Raw genomic sequence first — 9,652 nt, forward strand, 5'->3', positions numbered from 1 at the left:
ATATGTCTGCTGTTTACTGGTTTACTGAATACCAGAAAAATAGGGCTGCTTTCCTGGTGTTCTCCCTTAGCAAAAACTCAGTTTTCCAGACTCTATTCTACTGTTCTAGAGAGTATAAATTCTCTGCAGCTAGAAGTACATAAAATTATCATTATAAAATAATGTACATAAAATTAGCATTTTCCTCTTTGTTTTTCTGTTTTTCTTAGTTTTTCCTCTTTGTTTCTCTGTGGGAATTTTGTGGTCTTTCACTGAAGGATTTATCTTTGAGAGGTATCATAGCTCCAGGTTCTTTCACTTAACTTCCAATCAATTTTCATTCTCTTAGAGGCTTGACTCCACAAGTTGCCTATGGAAAAGCCTGTTGATACAGAAAAGAGAAAGGTTAATTGTTTTGTTAAAAATGATGAGAATAAAACCTCCTCCTCTTCTGCTCAAAAGAATTCCTAAAAATTTTGTGTTTCATGTACTATAAATAAAGCACAGTAAACTCATGATTGATTTCAAACTGGAAACACAACAGTAGCACTAATCCTTCTCTTTGTCCAAGTTTTCTTGCATCTTTTCTTCTTCCTGAAAATTAACTTAAAAATTAGTTTAGAATAACCTTTTTTTCCCCAGTTCCTGCATTTGTTTCTAATGTGTTTGTTACTACAAATTTTTTTGTTCAGAGGAGCAGGGCAAAGGCCCATTATTATCTCTTCTAAAACTGTTCATCTTTTCCAGTAGTACTATGTGATTTTGGTTGGCTTCTTTCAATAATGTTTTTTCCTACAGGGAATTCAAGTCTGGCCAAAGTCCAGAAAATACATCCACTGGAGGGCAAGTGGATGGCAAGTGAATCTGGCAGAATGTGCTGAAAAGGCCTAGGAGGAAAGATACCAAAGTTACATTTTTACTGAATGAAAGCTGTCATGAATCAATCAGAACTGGACAGTGAAGAACTAAGAGATGGTCTTTTTTCTGAATGGATTAGTGACTACAAATCTATAGCCTATGAAAAAGGCTCCAGTAAGAGTTCATGTCTAATAAGATGAAGCTTCTGACATTGACTAAAATTAAAATAAACCTAACATGACAAGTTGAAGTCAGCAAATCCCAACAGGACCCATCCACGTGGTGCTGATCAGACACCAGCTGCAATCAGTGGAGCTGAATTCCAGGCCTGAACTTGGCCCGTGGGCTCCCAGTGTTCCCAGGGCAGCACTACCCTCCAGCAGGATTTGTGATCTGAGCCCTCTGGGGTGGAAGGTGCCTCCTGGCAGGTCCTTTCCATGCTGAGCAGGCAATCCAGAGGCATTGGGATGTGCACAGGAGCAGTGCTCCACCTCATGCTCACAGCCAGCCCAGCCCTGGGCACGCTCAGGAAAGAACTGCTCGGGGTGGGCACCTGATGTCCCCTCTCTGCACCTGCAATCTGTGCACTCTTTACTGCCAGGTCCCCTCCTTCCATGGGGGTGGCTCTGCCTCAGAGTTAATTACATGTGACTGGACCAAGTACTTCATGCAGTACTTGTTCCTAGCAAGGACTCAGTTTGGCTCAGAAGTTTGAGATGTTAGACCTTTAACAGTCAAGACATAAATTTTTACTTAGAATGCTATCAAAATCATAACAAAAGGAAGGAGTTTATTTAATGTGGCAGATGAAGATCTCATATTTAATGCTGCCTGACTTTATCAACCCTTGGCTTTCTTTCAGACTAACTGAAAACTCAGATTTCTTTTGCAGTTTTCATGGGGGCACATTAAATGAACTTCCTGCTTTCATCAGTGACTCACTCCTGGAAAGGCTATTTCACAAATAGTATCTCCATTTCAAAGGAAACAAGCTGTTCCCTCTTACATTACTCAAGTAGCTGCAGACAAACTAAAATACATTAAGTTAAAAGATTTCAAAATGCATTAGAAACATAGCTCAGAGACAATCAGCTTCATTTCAAGTAGTTTTCTGATGCAATTGCCGCCCTCTAATGAAATCAATCAAGCCAAATATTAAAATCAACTAGAAATTCTCAGGGCCTGGCTGGAGACACTTTACAACCCATGGAGTCTGTAAGTTCAATAAACGTCTCACAGGATTTAATAGTGGTCACACAAAATATTTAGAGTCGATTTCAATCAGAATCAGGATATAAATCAGAACAACTGAGATTGCTAAAATCCAGTGAGACATCTGTTCAAGACAACAGCTGCAGTTTTTACATATATTAGAATCTGTTTCCTGTAATGTGAATTAATTAGTCTTACCTGGAGATGTTAATAAGGTGGTGATATAGGTGCTTTCATTAGTAATAACTATGGATGTGTTTAAAAGTTGAGTTGCTGCTGCTAATTTCAGCAAAGAAAACACACTAAAGAATTCCTCAAACAAGCAGTTAAATCCCCAAATAAACAGTTGAAAGTATGTTATCTTGAAGGCATGGGTAAGAGAAACAGTCAGGCTTTCCACATAGAAGAAAACCAGAAGTATAATCATTTTTTAACAAAGATAAAAGAGAGAGATTTTATAAAAATACCAAATATCTCCCTGGCAGTATGTAGTATAACACAAGAAAATGCAAACCAGCATGTTACACAAAGAATGAATTTGAAAAACACTCTTCTTTTTCAAACATTTGGAAATATTTGTAAAAGGCAACACTCCTTAAAGCATTCAGAGGTGCAAGTGTTACAAGTGACCAGGAATTCTAGCTGAAGGGCAGTCCAAGAAGCTCTCTGAGAACTGACTACCATGGGTGAAATCAAAGGACTGGCAATTCCAATATTATGTTGAGTTATAAAAAATAAAACATTATCAGGGTCTTCTCTATGAAACTCCAGCATTGTCCTACTGTTGGTAGTGTAAAAATTTACCTCAGGTATATTGCCTGTAAATAGGCCTCCCAAGAGTATTCCATGCCAAGGAACATTTATATTTATGACACTGTTTCTGTTACACATTGCAAGTGCAACAAATATTCCAAGGGAACAAGATAAGAGATAGGCAAATGTTGAAATTATTAAACCAAACAAGAGTCTGGACACATGCAAGACTTTCCAGTGCTAAGCTATGTATAAATGACTTTAGGTTGATCTGAGTTCTGCCTGCAGGTTAAACAAATAAGTGCTCATGTAAATAGTTACTTTTGTCTCTGGGTCATTGTGTCTGGATTTCTTTATTTTCAGAGGCCTGAAATCAGTTTGCAAGCATCAACTCCTCACATTTGCATGTTTTAACTGAGACACATTTGTATATATTCCCCTGTCCTAATGATAAGAGAATGTCACAACCTCTTGCATGGTCAATGTGTTCAGTCTCATCCAGCAACTTTTGCATAAAGCCAAAAAATCCAGTGATCAAACACAGACACCTTTTTCCATCACAGATGTTCCGTTTCAGTTGTCTATACAAACATTTTATCAGACTTGGATTGTTCTGATTTGATGAAGAGACCCTTTGGGAAAATATTTTTTCATGTGGTCCGCTCTTGTGGCCTTCATTTTCTCTTCACTCTTTTGGGAAGCACTTTCTCCCACTGTCTATCCACCCTACCTTGACAGACATTCACTTAAATAATAATCATAAGCACAGCAGTAATTTCTTACTTCTTTCCTCAGAGTACAAGAATAGTTTTGCTTCTTCCATGTGAGATGTCAGCAGTACACAGAGTGGGGATTTTGATGTCTTTCAAGGTACTTACAAAATTCTGTCACCATGTTTTGCTAAAAAGAAGATATTGACTATATTTACAGGTGAGCAGATAGGATAGTTGTGCTTTTTCACTGTCTCCTCCCTGATATTTTTCCACAGCTTTTTTGTTCTTTTTAGAGTGATTAGTATAAATTAGTAATGTTGCTCTGCCTCTTTGAGAGTCTAGAACACTCCAGAGCAATAAGTGCAAACAACCTGTGAGGTCTGAGAGACTGAAAGGAGGACAGTCCACAATCAGCAAGCTGCTGTAATGCCTGAGATTAAACATTCCTTTGTTTGGATTCTGGAACAGCTCTTACACTCAGATCTATGAAGATATTTGGATGCTTCATTGCCAGGGGCATCAGAAGGAGATAGGACTTGAAGTCTTTGCCATCTGCTCCCTCAGTGATTTGAAGCAGCATATGATGCCATCATAAACAGGGGATTTAACAGAGAACATTTAGCAGCATTCAACAGCAGAACAAAGTAAAGGGTTTCAAAGGAAGCAGGCTATTGTCAGGCCCCTTTTGTGTCATTCCAGCCTAGCAGGATGAAGTGATCTCTCAGGAACCAAGTTCCAGTCTATCACCTTAAATATAGGACCGTGTCCATGGCAAATGCTTAATCCAAATTTGAAAGGGCTAATGCTAATGGCATTGATGCCAGTGACACAACGCCTTTTGTTTTCAGCCAAGGCACATTGGAGCCGAAACTCAGAACTTCTGAAGACACTTCAATATGTGGCTTTAGCAAAGCTAACTTTCCTTTTATCTGTCTGTTGGTATAAACAGTCTTCTAAATAATACATCAGGATAAAGTATCAAATAATGACAAGAAATAGCCACAATAATCAAGATGTGACCAGAAACTTGTGACCAACACAGTGTTTGAGTCTCCACAGGAAATGGCAGAAAAGTAGCTTTAATGTTAATGGAGCTCTGTTTACAGTTTATTTCTTACAGAGGTGTTCTGCTGAAGTTTCCTTGAGAGCTGCTACTCCCTTACTGCACTTTCTTTGGACCAGAGAACACTGAGGATGACAGCCAGTATTCTCAGGCAACATTGACAGAAAGAATCTATATATGTAAACATTGTCACTCTTCAGAGGCTCATTCATTCCCATAAAAATGGGATCTGATACTAAACTAGTCCTTGGCTGAAGCTTCATTTTTATTGATACTAGAGGAGAAATACCACTTTTAGGAAATCAACAGCAACAGTAACAGTGTCTAGTGTTGTCATAAATAACTGGTTTGCAGATGATTAAGCAATACATATTTTAATAAAAATTAAATCAAGGTTCTAGCTTTCACAATTTCAGAAAAGCATTTAAAACATACTTGGAGCAGAACCTGAAGTTCAGAAACCAGAAGTAAAAGAGAAAGAAGTACAGATTGGTTAAAAATAATTCCAACATTCTGGATATCTGTCTTGAGCTTTAAATGTCTGTGTTTGGCATTACTGAGCACATTGGCTAAGATCTGGACAGAAGTTTTGCCTTTTGACACTCAGTCCTAGTGCTGAAATCACACGAACCTGTTTTTGCCTCAGTTTCTAAATGTGAACTACACCAACACACTGAAAATCTCTGTGTTCTCCAGAGGGCTGGATCAGTTTGCATCAGCTGAAGCTTCATGGTGATACCCAGGGGTGCTTTTTCAGATCTCCTCTCTTTTTTTCTGCTGGTCAATCATTATGTATCTTATTAGTCACTGTTAACTTTTAATTCTGAAGAACCAGAGTTGCACTCCAAAACGCAGAAGTCTTCAAGAGTGTTTCTTCTAAAGTGGAGGTCTGACTGCAGCACAAAAGAGCCATCCATGCTAGTTTCAACCAAGGTTGATTTAAATGTGAGCACCATGAGCCTTCTTAGATGCTGGACACTGCTGTTTATGACCAGTCTGCACTGAAGTCTGTCTTTGTTACTACCAGGATTGGAGCTGTTCAATTAGCTTGGATCACTCTTCATTTCAGCAAGTGTGTGAGTATCAGGACCATGATTAGAAGCTCAGACCCTCTATATCACCTGCTTTTAGCAAATCAAGAATGTGACTATGCTAATTTGAGTGACAGTAAAATGATGGATGATGCACTGGGAACAGCACTGAAATTGCCCTGGTTCCATAAACCACTATTTCCAGTGGCACAGATTACAAGGGAAGGCTGCAGACAGGAAAACCTTACTGGATTAGGACCTCAGCATTATGGGGCAGGTCTGAAAGACAACTCATCAGTAGGATCTTCAGCATTTTCCAGGAGGAAGTATCCACAGAGGAAGAGTTCCTCCAAGCAGATGGACAGGTGCTTGCAGAAAGGATAAATGAATGACCAAGGTGGATTTTGCTGTCATAGCAGACACAGCTGCTTTGTTCCCTTTCAGCTGATCTACAGAGTTAGTAAACAGCTACTGCAAATTATGCTGTGTTCAGCAGGGGATGGGAATACTCCTCACATTGCCATGGAAGGGTTATTAGCAGGAAGAGACAAACTTCAGAAATCTGGGATTCTCAGGTCTATATCCTACACAAGGAACCAGAAGATTTTCAGTCCCCAGCTCTGGTGGTGGAAATTGTTCATCAACACTTTGCAGCATCCTGAGCTTTCCTGTACCAATATGGAAAACAACTATCCATGACTGCTCACAGTACCTGCACAGGGACATCTGTTCCTGCTGTGTCACCAGAAGTGGGAAGGAGGTTAAAATGTGATGCTGCCTGCAGGGAAAGGTACTTCAGAGGCAGGGAAGCAAAAAGAGAATTGTTTGAAAGCAATTCTCTCTTGATACTTGATGTCCATTTTCAGGATAACATACAGAGAACTAATCATGCAAATCCAAACTCAAGGGAAATAAGCCTTGGTTTCTTCATCTGCTGCTCTGAAATTCAGCCAGTGACACATACAGCCAAAATCCCTGAGGTGACACAGTGCATTGTTTTGTAGGCAATGTATATTGGATTACTGGAGACTCCACACTGTGAAATTATTATAAACCAGTAATTAGTTGGTGATGGCGATAATATGGATCAGAATTCTGAAGCCAGATAAAATGAACTGATTAAAAATAATGCACTGTTAACTTGGTATCTTGTGCAATTAAAAACTCAGAGAAACTGACTGAAGTATTTAGAAACATAAGAAAAAACTGTAACCATTTAAAAATGTGCTCAGCTAACAAAAGGTTTGGGTTCTGAACTAGAAATCTTATTTCTTTAAAGGCAAAAGGACATGTTATTGCTCTTCACCTTGGAGAGCTCTGACTCACTCACAGCTCTCACACAGTTTAACCCTTGGATGGTAAAACATGAATGTGCTGGAACTAAACAGTGCCTGGCACAAGTGAGAAGCTCATCAGAAGATGTTTTCTGATGTACCAGTGCTTTGGAAAAATACTTCCTGCAGGTGTTCTGAAATCACCTGGAGTTTTTCAGGAGCTGCTTGATTTAATTTTCAAGTCCCTGCTGTGGTCATACAGTCATAATCTGGTAGGTCCCTCACGACCAATTACCTTCTGCAGGTGTTAAGTGGTAAAGAGAGCCCTGTCAGATGTGCCTGGCCTCTTTTTTGGCCAAATTAGCTTTCTTGGAGGACACAGAGGAACACAGCCAATGAAAGGATGGCTCAGTACAGCAATATTTATGGGAGATTTCTGACCAGTTCCAGCTTTGGAGAAATGACACGTTATTTGAGAAGTCCATAAAAATGAACACTCAGAAGACAATTTTGACAAGTCCTTCAGTCTGTGGGAGTGCTATGAATGGAACTGCATTTCTGGAATGACAGGAGGTCCTTCTGAGCAACTCAAGAGACCCTGCTACTGACAATATCCCAAACCACAAGGCCCAGAGAAGGATTGTGTGAATGTAGCACTTCTGATGGTTCTCCAGGCCCTACACTACAGCAGCTACCACTGACCACACTTTGGCAGCAGGCAGAGCTGGAGGATGCCAAGGAGGTTGTTCAGGCTGGAAGACTTGATTCCATACCACACCAAACTTTTGTAGCCACTGGTCACTGCTTAGAATTCCTCTCTGAAGGGTTTTTATATTTCAGGAATAAAATTTCCCAAAACAACAAAAATATTTTGAGAAGGCTGTCTTCACAAGCTGCATTTGCTGGAGGGAAAGGACTTATTCCAAGCAACCAGTGCTGGTACCCAGTGCACACACAGACTGACAGCAGAAGAAGCAGAAAACAGAGGAGAAACCCCCCAATTTTTAACCCAATTCTGCCTTAAAATAACTTTTATACAAAACCTAGGTACATCAGTGACAGCTGTGATTTTCAAAGATCATAGAAGCCCTCATATGGGCTGTTTGGTGTCTCTAAAAAAACCACAAGAATTATGCAATCATAGATGGCATAGCAGCACTTTACAATTACATTTGCAAAGAAATTTACCCACACTTGTACACAGAGAAGTCCTTATTCTCTACCTTTATCCAGCCTCCTAAGGAAATTACACCATTTGCATGGCATCCAGTAAATTATAAACCTGCCTGCTGTTTTCAACTAAATGGAGAGAGCAGGAGAGGGCTCAGCAAGAGCTAAAATTCTCCATGGTTAAACAGCTGGAGAGAAGAATTTGAGGTGCTTCCATAAGGCAAAGTATGCAATGTGAGCATAGACAGAAGAAAACTTGTGCAGAAAAAAAGACCAGATGACAAGAGGACCTTGGAGTAACTGAACCATGCATTACAAATTCCAAGTAACAAGGCTTCTCTAGTTTATGAAATATTCTTATGAGCTGAAAATATAATTTCACCTATTTCTCTACATCAGACACACTGCTGTTTTTCTCCTAGCCTTCTTATAAAATATAATTAATTTACATTTTAAAGACCTTGATGGGTTTTCTCATCATGAAAGAGCAAGTGAGATTAATAATCCTGTTACTGAGCACTCAAGCTCATGGATCATTCCCACAGTAATATTTTCTTAATTTTTAAAATGTACCTTTTATTTGATTTAGAGGTTAATACTAATTTATGTGACAAGAGGAAGAAAAGCTGAAGAGTGAGTCAGTGTTTATTAACCTTACTAACAGGACAGGCTTTTTCAGGCAAAATGGATATATCTTAATTAGTAAAACAGTTGCATTGTCATTTAGCTAATTAATCCTTTCCAAACAAAGGAAGCAGTAGCAATTTTACTTGCAGTGAATGGAAATAAACTTGTCTGCACATTCTGCACATCAATTTACACATTTTGACTTTCCCACTTGCATCAATAAAATGCAACCCTTAGATTCCCCAAATAAGACACATTTGCCATTATATCACTCCTTTTTATACCAATTAATTATCTGTAACATCTCAGTCCTTTTCACCAAACACTGAACACAGAGAAGCCAGGAACTGCAGATTTTCATTATTAAGACTTATGTCCCATTTCTGAAAGTGCTCAGTAGTTAGCCAGGGGTTGACTTAAGTGGTTTCATGGAAACTTAAGACTTCAGATTATTTAGCCAAATTTCAAGTTCTTAGACACAGCTGAACTTGCTCTGATGGCTTATAACCTCCATATCCTGGAGGGATATAAAACAGACATCTGCACACTACCATCACAGCCTTTGAATTTTAGGAAGATTTTAGTGCAAGGTATAGTGCAATAGTATTTTCCTACCTTCTCTGCACACTGAAACCTGGGCCCTAAAAATCTTAAAAACAAGAAAGGACCATGACTTCAACAGAAAGGGGGTTCATCTCTTTGAAGGTTGGTGTCTACCACTGGAGAATGGAAAAACATGATTAATTTCCATTGACATGACCAGGAAACTGTTCTGGAGAAGGGAGACAGGGTGATACTGCTGCTGAAAAAAAAAAAAAAAAAAAAAAGAAAAAAGAAAAAAAAAAAGAAAAAAGGAGAGATTAACTTTATTTAATCACTATTGTTTCTGGACACTTATTCCATCTTTACTAAACTAGATATTTGGCTGATAGATAACAGTTCCAAAGAATTAGCTATGCTTGATTTACCTAC

The sequence above is a fragment of the Erithacus rubecula genome (assembly GCF_903797595.1).
Source record: "Erithacus rubecula genome assembly, chromosome: 8".
Lineage (NCBI taxonomy): Eukaryota > Metazoa > Chordata > Aves > Passeriformes > Muscicapidae > Erithacus > Erithacus rubecula.